The following is a 19,868-nucleotide window of genomic DNA, read 5'->3' as shown; positions in this document are numbered from 1 at the left end:
TAATTATGATTTTTTCTTTGGTTATGGGTAATTTAGAATTATTATACTTTATATCCAAATACTTAGGGACCTTCTCACTGTGTTGTTACTGATTTCTTCTTGTGATAAGACATTTGAGATCTCCTACTTCCTGACTCTTCTTTAATGCCCTCCGTACAAACCTAAGGGTTTTCTAATGAAGTTTGTATTTCCACATTTTTTTACATTGTTTTTTTTTTCATTTTACTTTATTTCCTTTCAGTGTTCCAAAATTCATTGTTTATGCACCACACCCAGTGCTCCATGCAAAATGTGCCCTCAACACCCACCACCAGGCTTATCCAACCCCCCATCCCCCTCCCCTCCAAACCCTCAGTTTGTTTCTCAGAGTCCACAGTCTCCCATTATTTATTTTCACATTTAAAAAATTTTTTTTTCAAAAAGAACAAAGAGAAAAGTCTTCTAAAGTTAATACCCATATGACCACCACCCAGTTTCTATCATTTACATTTTATTATATTTATTTTATCAGATTTTCCCATCTGTTTCCATCCCTCTATACAGTCATCAATCAACCTTATTTTTTTCAAATATTTCAAAGTAAATCCCACCATCATTGCCCTTCTCTAAGTGCAATGACCACTTCAAATCTAGACGCTTTAATTAAAGTGAATTTCTATTTGCATAAGTAAGGGTTGTCAGCACAAATTTTAACAGAGGTCAAGACAGGTGGATGATAGAGATATAAATGATAGAGAGGAGTGAGGGAGAAAGAGATTGAAATTCTGGTACTTAACATCTCTCTGATTTGTATTTCAGAGTGATGTGGTGATGCAGCCTTGACATATTAATTCTGTAGTCCTTTGTTAAAGAAACACTCGGAAAATCTGGACTTTCAGATGTATTTCAGTGAACTAAGTCAGAGACAGTTCTTCTTATATATGTTTTCTTTTTTTCATAATAGAGTTTCCAGATTTGGGGCTAGACACAGGCCAACTGAAATAGGCACGACATTTGCCAGCTTCCCTCACAGCTGTTTTTTGCTATGTGATTAAGTTCTATCTAACTTCTGGGAAGAGAGAATGAAGGAAGAGGGCACGCCTTCCTCACCCCTCCTCCTTTCTGCTGGCTGGAAGGTAACTGTAACAGCTAATGGTTAGTTACCTTCTTGGACTGTAAAGTCCAAGCAAGGTAAGAGAAGGCTGGGTCCTGATGTTACCATAAAGCCTTGATCACATTGTATAAACCCCTATTGTGTTTAAATCAGTCCTATTTGGGGGGTTTCAGTAAGACACGGCTAACCCCAATCTTAATATAAAATTTGGTATTTGTGATTAAGTGGGAGAGAAAAAGTGTATTAATGAATCATCTGTGTAATATAATTTTTAAAACTTCAGTTATATCACTTTCACAAAGACAAAGTAATCCCTTATGTCTTTATTTTTAGCATACATATGGAAGTTTTATTCCTGTTCTATCTCTGTAATTGACTTCTCCCCTGCTGGATTATATTATTCGGTATCAGGAGCCGACTGACATAATATATATAAGAGTCTTCTGTAGTATGTAAGATTTTATTATTTTATGTTGCCTATGTTAATCTTTTTCATATTTATTTGAAAGAACTCTTTTTAAATTATTTTTCTTTGTTACATATAGTATGACTCATTTAGATCATGATTTAAATTTAGTTCATGACATTTGACATTTTTTGACTTAATAGTCTTTTAATTGATATCATAAATTATATTCCTAATTTTATCTACAAGTTCTCTTTGCTTGCATACTTTAAAAAATCCTTTTGTACTCAATATTTTTGTAATATTTGTGAACACTTTCTTCTAGATTTTGAGAAGGACATATTATTCTTTAAATGTTAATCTTCAACATATTGATTTTTTATTAGATAATTTATTACTGAGGCAATATTTTTTATTTAGGTATAATTGACATAATATTATATTAGCTTCAGGTATAAACATAATGATTCAATATTTGTATATAATGCAAAATGGTCACTACAGTAAGTATAGTGAACACTGTTTTTTGTCTCTATTTCTTTTGTTGCTGTGATGGTTGGAATACATTTTTTCTAATAGAGAACCAGTTAAATAGCCCTATAATCATTCATTAAGGCATTAATCAATCATTTTCCCCCTCATATAAATGCCTATTTTACTACATGCTATATTCTGATATACACTTTATTATTTTCTGTATCTTTCATTCTGTTCCACTGAATGTTACTTTGATTCCTTTGGCAAGAATACTTTTGCATTATCTGAATACTGCAAATTTAGAACTTTTTTTATATTGAGCAAAATTCTTTTACTTATAAGCTGGAATCCAACTTTTGTGAAGACTTTCTTCAAATTTTCAACTCTCATTTGTTTTTATATTCTCCAACTTTCAAAAGCATTTAAATTTTTACCACATAATTTAACATATTGTTTTTCTCCTAAATTATCATACCTTCATAAAATATATATAAAGTACTTACTATCTGCCAAGCAGGTCTAATATAGTGTATAAACTATCATAATGGGTGTTATACAGAGATGAATAGTTATAGTTTATATATTTCCACAAAGAGCTTTTTAATACCTTGAAATAATAATGGAAAAATACCTGAATTATGAATTTGTAGAAATAATTTTTGGCTGTTTCATTTTGAACAAATCTGTGAATCTCTTTACAGTTCTTTTTATTGATGTATATCAACTGAGGGAAGTAAAGTCAATGAACCCCAAGTTCTAACAAAGTTCATGATTATTATGAACATTATCATCCTTGGATTCAAAAGATGTGAAACTGGAATATTGTGAGCTCAACAATAATAACAAGAACTTATTTTTTGTAGCTTAATCAAGAACTTATTTTTTGTAGGTTGCTCTTCTCCAGCTGACCCTCCCAGTGCCTCTGTGCGAAATTTATTAGACATTTATTAGACATTTCTGCTTAATGAATTTTCACTGGCTTATCTGAAATGAGTATCTTCTTTATAGTCCCATTGGATGCCTCTAAGGACTTTTTTTCTATATTGATAAATACTGAATGTTTAATCTATTAGCAGAAATTCCTGAGACATCTGGAGTCATACTAAAACTTTCTGGAGTCTGAAGCACTGGGAATATTGCATCAAACCAATTAAGTTTTTAAAAATGTTTCTTTTTTAATTGATAAGTTTGTATTTGGAACTTATAATGTAATGACCAAGAGCACAGAGTGCAGTCAAACAGCTTCAGTTCAATTGCTTTCTCTGCTAGTTATTGTCTGTGTGAATTCAGATGTGTTGGTCTACTTGTCTTTACTACACATGCCTTTAAGATGAGAATAATAACTTCTTTTCTCTAGGACTGTTTTTAGGTCTAAGTGAGTTACTGTCTGGCACATAGTAAGAACTAAATAAATGGTTCCTTGTTATCTCCAACTATTGACAATATAAGCAAGAATATTTTGGTCTTGACACATTCTAGCAGAGAGTAGACCTTCAATAATATGTGTTGAACAAACTAGTTGAATCAATAGTCTGTTTAGAGAATTTTTAGGTTAATCCATGTTTGTTTGTTTGTTTGTTTGTTTTTTCAAACTCAATACTATTGAAATTTTAGACTAGATAATTCTTTGGTCTAAGGATTGACCGTCTTGTCTTAGCAGTATCCTTGGTCTCTACCCACTAGGTACCAACAGCACTTCCCCATAAGTTAGGACAATTAAAATATCTTCAGACCGTGCTACATACATATTGAGTGATAAAAATCATGCCCCCTCCACACACATACACACACTGAGAATCACTGGGATATACATAACCTTATCTTGAAAGTATAAAATCTATACCTGAGAGGTGTTGATGGTTCATATGCCATCAATTACATTTTTTGTTTTGTTGTTGCAGTTTTGAATTTGTGCTGAGGAGATAGCAAAAATATTTCTCATTGTTGTAATGTTAAAGGAAACCCTGAAAGAATAAATGGCCTAAAGTTAGAGACCTTGAGACACTGGAAAAATTACTGCTAAGTTAATCAACTTTTCCTTTCAAGAGATTCATTTATTTATTCATTCAATAGTTGGGATATGACTAAATAAAACAGTGAAGGATTCCTGTTCCCATGGGCCTTACAGTTAGGGAGGGGGGACATTGTTAAATGAAAATTTCAACTGAGTAAATTTGAAGATCTAATTGGCTATATCAAATGATCCATGAATTGGGCAGCTTCCATCTGGCAAAATAGAAAGGTGCTCCTTCAAGGTGTAGAAAAGCAAAAGTTATTTAAAGCCAGAGAAGAAGCAGGAAAAAAAAGGAAATATTGGCAAAACAGTATGGCTTTAGGTAAGGTTGCCCTCCTAAGGAGAATGGAGGGCATCTATTGGTAAGTTTCCTAGTTCTGACCAGGAAATTCCACCTTGACTGTCTAAAAGGAAATTCTTGGAGCCACTGAAACTAAAGTCAGGTGAGGTAGTAAGTCTTAGTTGGCTTATGTGGGGCCTTAACATAAGTAATTCCATTTAGAGCCTATAGTTTTCTTTTTAACAGTATATAAAATGAGACAGATAATAAACAATAAACTTAATACATAAGTAGATTAAACTGTGTGCTGCAGAATGATAAATGTGATAGATAAAGAAAAAGTAGTGCAGTATAAGGGAAATCAGAAGTATGGGGATGGGAGAGAGCAGGTTGCAGTCTTAACATTGACGATGGATGGCCTCATTTGGAAGGCAAAATTTGAGAAAAGTTTAAAAATGTACTGGTGGACATTTTGGACTCCCCTAGATTATTTAAGGCATAAGAAAACAGCTAAACACAGGCACCAAGGCAAGAATAAACCACCTGTATTCAAAAAGCAGTCAGCAACCAGAGTTGCTGGAGCAGAGTGAAATGGGGGCGACTTTCCAAAGGATCTGGAAAGAGCCCTCAGGTGGAGATGCTGATCCTGGTACTTTCCAGGCTGAGCTCCAACACAGTGAAATGGTTATAGTCTAAACAATATGGGTGGGCACTGCAGGGCAAGTGGTGATAACAGTGAAGGCCAGACTGGAGTGGGTTTAGGGGGGAGGGCAGGGGAAAAGCTGATGACATCAGAACACAGCACTCTTTCAAGAGTAATTCTGCTGAAAAGGGGGCAACTGGTGCAGCAGCTGATGGAAGGAGGTAGGGCTGAGACCAGCTCTAACACAAGGATGGCAACTGCAATGTTTTAACTGCTGGTACTGTTAGTAGAAATCAAGAAATTGATGTTCCAGAGGGAAGTGGGGAGAATTACAGGTGTCCCACTTGGGTAAGAATGGAGTCTGACCGACACATGAGGGAACTGTCTGTAGACATGAATAGATCAGGATGTGGAAGAGAGTATATAGGTAGTTGGAGGTGTGTCCTGAGATAAAGGAAGTCTGTAGGGCTTCTTATCCAATTGCTCTTTCTTCTTTTTTTTTTTCTTTCTTTCTTTCTCTTTCTTTCTTTCTCTCTCTCTTTCCTTCCTTCCTTCCTTCCTTCCTTCCTTCCTTTCTCTTTCTACAGTTTGAGTAAGAAGCTACATCTCGTTATTTTTTACTAGTTAGCCATTATAGAGTACATCAATAATTTTTGATGTAGTGGTCAATGATTCATCTGTTGTTTATGTTTGTTAGTAAAACAGAGTGAGGCCACAAGCTGACGGTGAAAATGGGCCAGGGATTGTCTACAGTTTGAAGAGAAAAGAGATGGTACAGAAGACAGTGGAAGTGTAAACAGACTGGGAATATATAGTAAGACTCCCTGGCAGATTTACAGCCCATTTGGAATTCGTGGTCATGAGCCATAAAGTAAACAGAGTCAACATGATATATAGATAGATAGGTAGGTAGGTAGGTAGATAGATGTTTTGTACCAATGTTTGTTTAAAATATTTTAAACAAACATTGGTACAAAACATCTATCTACCTACCCACCTACCTATCTATCTATATATGATTTTTCCCAGTCAAAATCAGCTGCCAGAATAAAGAGGCAAAAATGGACGCATTATAGGCAGTGATGTGCTGAAACTGGCTCACACATGAGCTGATGTTGAAAGCTTGACATCAGCATGGTGAGATGATCTACAACAGGGAAACTGGCGAATGCTACATATCAGAGTTCGGTTTTTTTCCCTCTTGGGATACATGGTTGTTTAATATCTAGTAGCATGCTATGCTTTGAAGTTATATACAAGTTATATACAAGGCCTATTCTGTGCTTTCTTTTTATTTCACCCTAAAGAAACAATTTCTTAAAGAATCAATCCTCAAAGGTACAGATAGTTTGTACTCAACTGATGTCTATTCACTGTTACACAACCGGAATCATCAAAAGTTTTATCAAAACTTTTCATACCTTAAAATTTCACCTATCAGTTCCTAATCCCTGGGACCTCTATGGGCAGAGGAAGAAATAGGAATATTCATGCAAGTATGGCTGGCAAGAAATGGCATTCTATACTACAACACAAAGAGAATGGTATATTCTGGTGAACTCTTTGTTCTCTGCCATTCCTTAATCTTCTAGCTCTCTTCATCATTCCACTTCCTTGGGGATGCTTCTTTGAAGGAAATCTTCATGGATGAGAGCCACATCCCAGTGCATTACAATTCAGAAATGTCTCCCACTGAAGAGAGCATGTAGTTAAGTAAGGAAAATGTTGATACGGTTGTAGGGAAAACCTGAATCTACCCCATTCTTTAATGTGAATGATTTCTATACTTTAGTAATTTTATTATTAACAGTTTACTTGATCCCAAACCAAAAGTTTGTCCACTAGAGCTGAGAACCATTGCTTTAGCGTAATTTGCATGTCGAGATCATCAGTGTGAGTTATTGTCTTTTAAAGGGATCTTTATTCATGGCAAAAACTATGCCCAATTACTTAGTTTTTAAATTAATATAAATTTTATTAAAGTTGTAATTATAAAGGAAATTGGTTCTCTTAAGCTTTCAACTAACAAATCTTGTTCTACTATTTATAAAACTAATAAGCAAAGAACAATAATTATCTACCTTTCCTTGACGAATATCTAATTAATTCAGGTTGAACAGACTAAATTACTTTAAATAATTCATCCCATTGACAAATTTAGAAATTACATTTTCTAAATATTTTAGACTACGCTTAGAAATTTAATATATTTTATGTTTAAAACACTTAAAAAATCTTAAACTCAAAATCAAAACCTCAACAACAACAACAAAAAAAACCCTGAATATATATTGAAACAGGCTTGTAAATATAATAAAATGTGACTTTAAATAGAGGGCATTGCCAGTTCTTGAATTATTACAAATTTATGCAAATTCTCAGGTATAGTTCAACCTGAAAAGCACAATTCCAAAATCCATCATGTTTTAATTGATACTGAGAGTCTTTTACTTACCAAATTCTTTGAAACATTATAAATTCTTCAGATAACAAACATATAAAATGCCTCCCCCAAATTTAAAAATGTATTCTAGACCTTATATTAAAAGTAAAACTCACTTTGGTTAATATGCTTTATCATAACTGAATTTAATTTAAAACTTTCTTGTTTTGAAAAACTACATAATCCATTTCACCATTTCAGAGGAACAAAGTTGACAATTCATGATATGATTCCATGAGGGTCAGGGCCCAGGAAGGAAACACAAGAGCCATATCCGAGTGATCACCTGACCTCAACCTGACTTGTTAAATCCTTCTTCAGAGTCACTAGCTGATCAAGAGTTTTCAGTCCACACTCATATCCAGTTCTTTCACCTGACTTGCATAGACTAAAATCTGTATTTTTTAATGAAGTTTTACACAACTTCCTTCAACTAAACTAATTCCTGCTGTTTTGAGTTCTAACATCTTTCATATTTGGGAGATAAGTGCGACTAGAGATGTTTTATTGATGTGTTTATCTTGTCTCCCCCTGTCCAGTTTCTTATACCATAGAGTCCTCAGTACATCTCACAACTTAGTCTGATATTTTATTTATTTATTTATTTATTTATTTATTTATTGTAAGAGTCTGAATTTTTAAATTTAAATTTGGTTAATTAGCATATAATGTATTATTGGTTTCAGAGGTAGAAATCAGAGATTCATTATGCCCCACCTCCCTTCCCTCCAGCAACCCTCAGTTTGTTTTCTATGATTAAGTCTCTTATGGTTTGTCTCCCTCTCTGATTTTGTTTTGTTCTATTTTTTCCTCTCTTCCTCTATGATCCTGTTTTGTTCCTTAAATTCCACATATGAGATCATATGATAGTTATCTTTCTCTGATTGACTTATTTTGCTTAGCATAATACCCTCTAGTTCCATCCATGTCATTGCAAATGCTAAGATTTCTTTTTTTTGATGGCTGAGTAGTATTCCATTGTATATATATACCACATCTTCTTTATCCATTCATCTGTTGATGGACATCTGGGCTCTTTCCATAGTTTGGCTATTGTGGACATTGCTGCTATAAACATTGGGGTGCAAGTGTCTCTTTGGATCACTACATTTGTATCTTTGGGGTAAATACCCAGTAGTGCAATTACTGCGTCGTAAGGTAGCTCTACTTTCTATTTTTTGAGGAAACAAGAGTCTGAATTCTTGACTCAGATTGCTAATGAATGAAGGTTGCTCATTTGCTCTGAGTTCATCTGTAAAATGAGATTAATAGTCACTAGTTTATGATTTACAGGTAATCCATGTAAAGTTCTTAGTATAGGTTCATAGTCTGATATTTTAAATACAATTTTGTTGTCATGCAAATTCTGAAGCTCAATTTCTAACATATAGAGATGGCTTCATAAACTCTAATTTCATCATTTTTCAATGATTATGTTTTTTTATTATGGTAAAATATACATAGCATAATGCTTAATCATTTCAACTATATTAAGTGTACAATTCAGTGGCATTGAGTACATTCACAACACTGTGCAACTACCACCATTTTTAATCTTTTTCTTTATCGAGAGAAACTCTGTACCCCTTAAACAATTATCCTCTATTTTCCTCTCCCCCCGGTCCCTGATAACCTCTATTATACTTCTTGTCTCTATAAATTTGCCTTTTCTAGGTACTTCACATAAGTGAAATCACACAATATTTATTATTTTGTGACTGGCTTATTTTGTTTATTATTGTGTCTCCAATGTTCATCCAGGTTGTAGCATGTGTCAGAATTTCACTAATTGCTAAGGCTGAATAGTCTTCCACCATGTATGTATATAGCACGTTTTATTTAATCTGTTTATCTGTTGGTGGACATTTGGGTTGTTTCCACCTTTTGGCTAGTGTGAATCATGCTGTTAACATCCACGAAGCAGTCTCTACTTGAGTCCTTACTTTCAGTTTTCGTGGGTGTATACTCAGAAGTGCTGGATCACCTGGTAATTCTGTGTTTAACTTTTTAAGGAGCCACCATACTGTTTTCCACATGGGTGCTACCATTTTGCTTTTAATCAGCAACGCATAAGAGTTTGAACTTTTCCACATCTTTACCAAAGTTGTTCTTTTCTGGTTTGTTTTGCTGTGCTTTGTTTCTCTGGGGGTTTTTTGTTTGTTTGTTTGTTTGTTTGTTTTTTATTTTCATAATAGCCATCCTAATGGGTATGAAGTGGTATCTCATTGCGGTTTTAATTTGCATTTCCATAATGACATAGTGATGTTGAACAAATTTTCATGTGCTTCAACAATTACATTTGACATAGAAAGACTAGAATTCCAAACCAAACAATAACCACTATATGACCAAGACTAATTTATTTAAACTTCTTTGAGCCTCTGTATCTTCATTTATAAAGTGAGGGAAGCAATACTATTTTTCAGAATTTAAGGTACACACTCAGATAATGGTCATAATTAATAACTTTGTAATATAAGAAAACAAATTTAATGTTTTATTTCAGGACACTAGATATATTGGTAAAATTCTAAATGAGATTCCAGTTTTAACAATAGTGAAAAAACTCTATTCTCTAAGTCGTTTAGCATTACACTAGGGGAAAAATAAAGAAAATAGTCCTTCAAATAAAAAAACTAATGATCGTAAACTTGTTTTTTAATGTATAAAAGTAAAGGTGAAACAAAATATTTTAATATTTTTTTGTTTCCTTTTCTCTACTTGCAAACCATTTTGCATGGTAAAAGTTCTGAGTTAGACAATGGAAGAAATTTTAGATTTCTTGTAATGGGGCTTGAACAAACTAATAAATCTTGAACTACTGGCACACATTTTTCAATGGCAGACACAGGGTGATGTTTTATTTGTTTAATAGAGAGAGAGAATTAGTTCTGGTTGTGCTGTCCAGGCACAGTGATAGATCTAACTCCCTTATCTAAATGAGAACCATTATTTTGAATAAATTCTTCTCCCATGTCAGAGAAAATGGAGTCCAAGAGCCCGTAATATAGATAAAGGATAGGAAGGACATGAGACTGCCCACTCCTTTTCAGGCAGAGATCTGTCACAGATGAAAGCAGGATTGATTAAAACATTCATTTTCTGACTTTCTGCCAAGTTATATCACTTGTAGATAAGAAGAATGGCCTGAAAAGTAATAGGGCTTGCAGGCATTAATCACAGTGACTCTTTACCTTGGCTGATTCAGAACTCCCCTTTTGCAGAAGCAACTGATGACTATGCAGAGCTTAATATTCTGTCTTTTAAAACAATCAAGTATGAGAAACCTAAAAATCCTGTACTCACAAAACACTGAGCATTCAAGACATTCAGTGAACCAGTTATTAAGGAATTAACAAATATTTTTCAGCTTTTCCAGTTGGTGACAATTCCTACATCCCTTGAGAAGAACATGTGAATCTTCATAGATTCCTTTGAAATGCTTCTGTTAATGACGATGATCACCCCTTCTGTGTTCTCCTGTAGGGTGGAAACAATCATTTCTTATAAAAATGAGTCAGGTCTGGGGTTGAATCCTCACACTACTACATCCCATCTGTGGTTGACCTGAGACAAGATCTCAATGAGCTTCAGTTTCATCATGAAGATAGGGAGGAGAACCTCAGACTCACAGGACTGTTGGGAGATGAGCTCTGATAACACTGGTGAATGTACCTAGTACAGTGCCAGACCAGGGGGGATTCAAAATAAGTCTACTTCGTTCTTCTTTTTATACTGTTTTATTTGTTATTATTCATTATAAACTTTCCACAGAAGTATTATTCCTCTACCTTCATGTAGAAACTCCTCAAGGGTAGAAAAATGATTTCTCCTTTTTCTACTATACTCATGTAGGGTATTGAATGTAGTCATCCATATGATATGGCTTCTTTTCTAATTATAAAAATAATATATGTTCATTTTAGATGATTTACAAAGTAGTTACACTATAAAGGAAAAAATTAAAATTGCTTATACTACAATACCATAGAGAGAGCCACTCATAACTCATTTTGGCATATTTCCTGCTAGTCTTTCCCCCTGTGTGTTTTTAAAAACTAGGATCATGCAGTACTTAGAGATTTGTGCTTTGCTTTTTTTCATTTAACTTTATACAGTGAACATTTGTCACATTAGTATTTTCAAAAATGTACATTTAGTAATCCATCAACTGACTGTTAATACTTTATTTTACCTTCTTTTGGACATTTGTTTCCAAATTTCCACTATGATAAAAAATTATCCATTAAACAATATTGTACATAAATTTTTGTGCAAATTTCTTATTATTTCCTTAAAAATTCCTTTAAGTGAGATGAAAAGATAAAAGAAAGTGACTATTTTTAAGACTCACCGTCTCTTCTCTTTAATACAACTTTATGATTTTTACTGATTTATAAGACTCATTACATAAGATTCAGATATTATAAATATCCTTATTCTTTATGGAAAGCAACAATATCTATTTTGTTTACTGCTGTCTAGTCAGTGCTTTGTACATGATAGTAGCTCAGTATATATTTATGAAATCAAATGAGCCTGAATGAACTTATTAACACTTGGCACTACTGACATTTTGGGCTGGATGACTACCAGTGCCCCTGTCTTCCACCTACTTCAGTAGTACTTTCCCAATTGTGACAACCAAGAATATCCCCAGTATTGACAAATGTCCCCTGAGGAAAAAAACAAGTACTGCCACCTCACCACACAAATATCATTGAGAAACCCTACCTTATATTAAACTACATTCAAAATCATCTATAATTTCATACACATAAATACATTCCATTAATATGTGGTATGTATCATTTGCCCATGCACCTATACATACCTATTAGTTTTCAAATATGGTCATATTATTTTTGTGTTTTTTGTAGCATGTTGTTTGTTTTTAATTATCTAACACATTATGGACCATCTCTGACAGTGGTAGTAAATATTTATGTCATTATCTTTGATGGCTGTGTAGAATTTCATTGTGTGAAAACACCAAAATTCCTATAATCAAATCCATATGTATTAAGATTATTCTCAATTTTTTACTATTATAAATACCCATTTTAGTTAAGCACACACACACACACAATCTTTAAACACTCATCCAGTTTCTACCTTGAGATAAATCCCCAGAAATGGAAGATATTGCCAATTTTTTTTCAGGAGATTATTCTAATTTATATTTGCAAAATTAAATTTGAGGAGATGTAAATGGTACCAACTGTTACTTGCTTTATTAATTTGAGAATGTGCAGATTTCTTCATATCTTTGTCAAGCCTAATTTTATCAGTTTTTTCATGACCTTCTTTCAGCTTGTTTAATGGGACACTGTTTTTACTAGAAATGACAGAGTATGGTTATTCATACTCAGGTACTTGGCACACATTTTACCCTCCAAAGAAAACGACTATTTATTGTCAGTAATAAAATTGGAGATTTCAAAGGAAAGCTAAAATTTGGGGGAAATTTGTACCTTCCACCATTAACTTGACAATATCACAATACTTAACGGACTTTCTGACAAGGTCTGCAGTGATGTGAATAAATACAATTACTTGATGTTATATGATGGAATATATCCTTTATAAAATCTTCATAACTCAATGCACTGCTATTTTCCAAATATATACATTTACAATGCAAAACTAAATGACCAGGGAGTGCCTGGGTGGCTCAGTGGATTAAGCCGCTGCCTTCCGCTCAGGTCATGATCTCAGGGACCAGGGATCGAGCCCCACATCGGGCTCTCTGCTCAGCAGGGAGCCTGCTTTCCCCTTTCTCTCTGCCTGCTTGTGATCTCTCTCTCCGTGAAATAAATAAATAAAATCTTAAAAACAAAAAGCCAACTAACTGACTGAAAATGTAAAAGAGACAATGGATTTTAATGTAAAAGAGTTCTTTAGTATTAATTATTAACAGTGCTAATAATTTTATTATCATTTAATATTAACTTTTAAATTAATAACTTTTATTAATTATTAACAGTGTAAGAAGTTCTTGAGATCAAAAAGTTTGGGGACCATTATTTTAAAGGATACTTTTTTAAAGGAAAATGAAATATCAGTGTGCGTTCTTTCTATACCTTAGTTGTTTTCTATTAATTTATGTTATTTCTTTTTTTTAAGATTTTATTTTATATTTTTATATTTTTTTAATATTTTATTTATTTATTTGACAGAGAGAGATCACAAGTAGACAGAGAGGCAGGCAGAGAGACAGAGAGAGGGGAGCAGGCTCCCTGCTGAGCAGAGAGCCTGATGCAGGACTCGATCCCAGGACCTTGAGATCATGACCTGAGCCAAAGGCAGCGGCTTAACCCACTGAGCCACTCAGGCACCCCTTAAGATTTTATTTATATATTTGACAGACAGAGATCACAAGTAGGCAGAGAAGCATGCAGAGAGAGGAAAAGAAGCAGGCTCCCTGCGGAGCAGAGAGCCCAAAGCAGGGCTTGATCCCAGGACCCTGGGATCATGATCTGAGCTGAAGGGAGAGGCTTTAATCCACTGAGACACCCAAGCATCCCTATCTGTGTTATTTCTTATGGAAAAAAAAAACCCGTGCTTTGGAGTGAAAATTAGGATGACTTTTCTGAAGGGAAACCTCTCAGTGTGTTTAAACGTTTTAAACTCCTGCTTTTTTTAATCCAAGAATGCCTCTTCTAGAAATTTATGGTAAATTAAAAAAGGACATATGCAAAAAAAGTAGAAGTTTGTTTAAGCATACATGCAAATTTTATAAATTGCTGATAATCAGACAAATTAGAAAAAACTTGTGTCCATCAATAAATATGTTTTTCAAGATTTTTCTCTTGATTTCTTTTTTCTCTCTATATTCCAAAAACCATATTTCAAATGATTACCAAACTGATCAATCTTGTCCAAATTCTAAGTATCGAAAATCGGGAGAATTTTACCTTTGAGTATGGAATGAAGAAGAAACTACCAATATTTCAAATTCAATATAATAAAAAAAGAATGAATCTTTTGAACCAAGTGAAATTGATAATTCTGACTGTTTTTGCCTTACAAAAACAGGAATTTCACATGGTTCAACCTAATAAAATGTAACACCTTCCTCCCAGAACCTCAGTTCCTGCATTTGAAACATTTTATTTAATTCTTTCATTTGCTATGTGTAATTAGTATAAGTTATCTAGTCCTATTGCTTCTATTTCTATAAAAATCTCTATTTTATCTCAATTCATAAAACTCACTACCCTAGTTCAAGGTATCATAACCCCTCACTTGAGTTATTGGAAAAATCTCCATATGGCTCACTATGACTCATTTAGTTGGCAAATTGTGTGCCTGCCCTATCCTAAGCCCTGAACCTGGATGTGCAAAAATAATGTGATATGAATAAACTCTTGGAGATTTATGATCTAGTGGACCCAGAAAAATTATACTCTATGATGTCAACAATAATGATGCTAACAAAACTTTGAGTAACTAAAAAGTCAAACATAGTGAAAGAAATTCAGTGTTATCTTCCACATGCAAAGGGAAATTTTAAAATTATTTATTTTCCTTTATTCTTTAAAAAAGCACTCAAGTTTTACTATGAGGTAGGCACTATCGTTGGGCCTGATGGTACTATGAAGAACAAAACATTCTCCTCATGGATCTTACGGGGTGGAAAAGAAAGCCCTAACAGCATAATGCCTGTCCATACAGAATTGCAAGTAGTGGTTTAAGTGTTTTGAAGGAAAAGTGGTGGGGGTTTTTTGTATTATGGTAGGGTGTACAAAAGGACAGAATTGAGAGTGGAGGAGAGTGGAAAGCATCCACAAGAAAGTGACATGTAAGCCAGACTTGAAAGATAAGTAGAGTCACCAGAGTAAATGTACAATTAAGGCTTTCTGAGCAAAAGGAACAGCTTGAAACAAACACATCATGTGGGAAAGAAGCCCACATATTCACGTGGATACAAAGGGGATGTCAGATGAGATAATATATACTAAAGCACTCTGTAACTTTGTAAACCATAAACGGTAAGTTGTGTTAATTATTATTGGCAAAAACTATTCACAAGGATAACAACATAACCATATATTTATATAGTGTTGTAAAATTTACATATTGATCTCAGGAATACGCTATTTAATCCCCATCATGATTCATGAAGCACTAACATATGAACATAGTGTCCAATTTTTTAAAAAGATTTTATTTATTTATTTGACAGAGAGAGAGGGGTCACAAGAAGGCAGAGAGACACGCAGAGAGAGAGGAGAAGCCGAGCTAGATCCCAGGAGCAGAGCTAGATCCCAGGACTCTGAGATCATGACTGAGGGCAGAGGCTTAACCCACTGAGCCACCCAGGTGCCCCTCCTATTATTTTTTTATCTGAAGATTCTACAAAAGGAAATTTAATCATCTATGATGTATGATTTCCTATTCACACTAGAGAAATGGAAGCAATGTTGTTGATAGCACAAAAATAAGATCCAAATTTGTCCGTCTCTATTTTTGCCTATATTACCTAAATCAGAGCTGATAATCTCCCCCCTGGACTCCAGGAGCCCCTTCTAACCCCCTTTCACCCTCAGCCATGATCCCCCAGTCTGTGTGGTCATGAAATAGTCACGAAACAAGTTTGATTGTATTACTCTCCTGTTTAAACAGCTACAGATTTTGATCTGTAGTACAACCTGTTCGCCGATATTCTTTATACATATGACCTCTAACCCATCATCTGTTGGAGAAGCACTTCAGGTATTCATTACACAAGGAAATGAGATGAGGAGAAGCCGCAGAGTCTCTAGGTTCAATGCGGATGAGGGCAAGGATTCACAGTGCATTATTACCGAGAGGCTAAGTTAAGTGCTTGAGAGATTTGTCTTTGGGTGTTCAAATCTGATCTTAGTGGGTAGTTATTTTCATAAAAATGAACTGCATACTTATGTCTTACATTTTTTCCTGCTTCAAATGGCAAAACAACATCCTCTTTAGAATATCTGCTTAATGATATATCAAGAAGTGTCTTCCTTATACTATCATCAAATTTGTACATGTTACCTTTGTTACACTTTTTCTTTCCCTGTGCTCAGCTTAGGAACCCAGAAGACAATTCTCCAGACACTCTCCTGGCCTTTCTTTCTTTCTTTTTTTTTTTTTTTTAAGATTTTTATTTATTTATTGGACAGAGAGATCACAAGTAGGCAGAGAGGCAGGCAGAGAGAGAGGAGGAAGCAGGCTCCCCGCTGAGCAGAGAGCCCGATGCAGGGCTCAATCCCAGCACCCTGGGATCATGACCTGAGCCGAAGGCAGAGGCTTAACCCACTGAGCCACCCAGGCACCCCTTTCCTGGCCTTTCTTAAACACCTTAATCTCATTCAGGATTCATGTGATTTAATGTAACATCTACCAGCTTCATAAAGATCTCCCAAGCATCTTAAACCACACTTTATACCAATAGGTATGTGCCTTCATGTTGAAGTTGTTTCCAGAATGTTACATGGATTTGGCTACAGTTGGGGTGCAGACACTTGCAGAGTTCCACTTCTGTGTGCATTTACTTGACTTCCCGGAAAGAACTGCTGGAACCAAAGGGCCTAATTCCCTATAATTCTATTCTTCCTAGTTCCTGAAACCATGGACCAATAACCATCGCTTCAAACAGATATCAAATACTATGATCAACCTTCTTTTTAAAAAGCTTAGTGAGGAGGAGGTAAGGAAGATTGGAACAGAAAGAGTAAAACTTCTCTCCAAGACTAGAGAAATTTAGTTTCATCCCTACCAATGTGCATTAGGAAACCTTCCTCCTAGGGCAAGATGAAGCAGATCTGAAAGATTTCAAAGTCATTACCAACACCTAGATCCAGAGAACGTATGATGATCTTAGCAGCTTTCCTAACTTAACGGTCTGTCGAAATCCCCATTTAACTTCTACATGGACCAGGTACACTTCTTTCATATTTTGGCATAGAATAATGCCCAAATAATGGAGACAGCCACGCCATAAAATCCACATTATCTTCCAAGTAGTTTGGCCCTCGGGTAGTTATATATCTTAGCAACAGACTGAAATAAAGACTGTTATTCTTTTCTTTAAGAGCTTTGTCATGCAATAACAGATCAAATAATGTCTTTTGAAACACTTAATAGCCCAAGATGGACAGTTAAAACCGTGTCTTGCTGTTATGTATTCTTTTTATCAATACCTTTTCTATCATTCTACCTCTCCATACAAATCAAACTACGATTTACCATAAACTGAACTGCAACCTGGGAAGCCAGCTTTATTCTGTAGACCCATATATCATCGACTATCTTGAATAACAGCATGTCTGAACTCAGGGGGCAATTCTGTTGATATATGAGACAGAATGGAACACAGCTTATTCTTTTGCTGCTTTATTGACTTTGCTGCATGACAGTAGCAAGAGCACAGCATTTTTTACTTATAATTTTCTTGAACAGCCAGGTCTTAGAAGCTCACAAAAGAGGAACAATGTGGTGACTTTCTTGACTAGCTTGTCATTTTAATACACCAGCAGGAATAATAATTATGGAAATAGTTCTGTTGTTTGACTCTTAAAGATTGTACTCTAAGTAAACATTCATTCATGGCGTTGTTACCAAAAAAATTTAAGTGAGGGTTAATGACTGTAAGAGAGCAGCCACTAGATATTTAAGAAAATGAATGTGTAAAGTCGGGCACATGGGTGGCTCAGTCAGTTAAGCTTTGCCTTCAGCTCAGATCGTGATCCTACGGCTCTGGGATCCGGTCCTGTATTAGGCTCCCTGATCAGCGGGGATTCTGCTTCTCCTTCTGCCTCTCCCCCACCCCCCCACCCCCATCTCCAGCTTGGGCTCTCTCTCTCTTGCTCAATCTCTTTCTCTCAAAGAAAGAAATAAAAACTTTAAAAATAAATAAAGCCTTATAAGCAGTTCTGAGGTTAAGAGACATACTTGCAGTATTCATTGCTTTAAGTGTTTAATATGTACAGCTTCATTCAAGTTTCCCGGAAACCCTATCAAATCAGGGTTGTTGCTATCCCATCCACATCCCGTTCCCTTTACCACTTCATTGCACACTGTCCAGCTTCCCACTTCCAGCAACTGCATTTCTTCAACCTTTACCGAAGGGCTTTCTCTCTTTCATACTAGCTTGTATGGTAGGCTACCAGGCTAGCAGAGAATTAACTCCCTCAGAGCAGCCTCCTTGCAGAGACTGACAAGAGTTAGCATTTCTGCTCCACTTTCCTCCATTCCCACGGGGTAACTGCACTGACTCCCCAAATTTCCCACGTGGAATGCATGTTCATACGTTGACTGCTGCTAAATACACATTTTGCTGACCTCCTCCCTATCTCACTTTTTACTCATTTGAATTGTTTTTTTTCTCTCTCTCTCTACTTTATAAATAAAGTACATACATTTAAATTTCTATCTTAAAGTCAGCATTGACTTTCCCAGCATTATCTGGGAAAACTCAAAAAAAAAAAAATCCCTCTTTTCACAGAAGGGGAAACTGAGGCCTAGAAAAGTCAAGTTGCGTTCCTAAATTCACATAGCTTTTCCCAAGATGCAGACCCAAAATATTGTCCTTAATCCCTACCACTTAATCATTATATATACAACTTCCACTTGGTAAAGTAAAAAGTTCTCAATTTCCCCTTCAACAGTGCACTCATAAACACTTGCTAACAAAACTCTTTCTACTCAGACATGTCATTTCTGAACAAAACAAAGAAACATCATTTGGAAAACAAAACATAGTCAAAATCATCCAAGTCCAAACTGATTCAAAAAATAAATTTCAAAAAGGCTGGACAAAGCAAATTACTTGAATTAGACCTGCAAGTGATTCTACCTTTCTTTTCTTTTCTTTTCTTTCTTTCTTTCTTTCTTTCTTTCTTTCTTTCTTTCTTTTCTTTTTTCTTTCTCTCTTTCTTTCTTAAGAAACAAGAACACAGGGGATGCCTGTGTGGCTCAGTTGGTTAAGCTTCTGCCTTTGGCTCAGGTCATAATCCCAGGGTCCTGGAATCGAGTCCCACATTGGGCTCTCTGCTCAGCAGGGAACCTGTTTCTCCCTCTGCCTACTGCTCGCCTTGCTTGTGCTCATTCTCTCTTTTTCTCTCTCTCTTTCTCTATGACAAATAAATAAAATCTTTTCAAAAAAGAAGAAGAAGAAGAACATGGGTTTTAAAGCATGCTCTAACACAACCAAGTCCTAACTAAGAAATAGGACATGTCCTCTCTCATGCACAGCTCACAACAGGCTCTTAACAAACATGCATTAGTTTCTTGATCCTTCTCTTCCTCCACTGCAAGGGGGGCTTGCAGGAGTAGCTCCTCTTGCTATATGTCAGAATCACAAGGAAGATTTAAGGACAGATGGCTGAACTCCCCTCCACGAAACATGGACTTAAAATATTCAGAAATGTGTATTTTAAAAAGCTCCAGATGAGCTCTATAATAGATGTACAAAGTGGTCACCTGTGCGTCTGTCACAGACAGGGCTTACAGAAACTTGCTGCTGCAACCTACCTACCTGATCA

This window comes from Mustela putorius, unplaced genomic scaffold (assembly GCF_011764305.1).
Source record: "Mustela putorius furo isolate JIRA1106 unplaced genomic scaffold, ASM1176430v1.1 tig00000083_pilon_pilon_pilon, whole genome shotgun sequence".
Classification (NCBI taxonomy): Eukaryota; Metazoa; Chordata; class Mammalia; order Carnivora; family Mustelidae; genus Mustela; species Mustela putorius.
This window is presented reverse-complemented; position numbering follows the sequence as displayed.